Here is a 285-nt window from a genome sequence, read left to right on the forward strand (position 1 = left end):
CTTCTTGGCCCCGAGGCCACTTCTGTGTCGTTGCCACCCTGCTTCACACTAGAACGCAGCGCATACCACGAGTTCTTTCTGCACAGTTGACTTTTAAGCTTATTTGTTTTCTTTTCTATCTGGATAATCTTAATATTTTGCATAAACAAATCCTCTGTGGTGTACACTGGCATTCTGTCTGCTGTGCAGGAGCAAAACCGAAGCGGTGGAGTAGCTTGGTTGTTGGGGTAGCTCTGACAGAACAGCGTTTCTGTAAAAATTGAGTTAATTGTGATTGAGCACGGG

The sequence above is a fragment of the Apaloderma vittatum genome, unplaced genomic scaffold (assembly GCF_000703405.1).
Source record: "Apaloderma vittatum isolate BGI_N311 unplaced genomic scaffold, ASM70340v1 scaffold31101, whole genome shotgun sequence".
Taxonomy (NCBI): Eukaryota; Metazoa; Chordata; class Aves; order Trogoniformes; family Trogonidae; genus Apaloderma; species Apaloderma vittatum.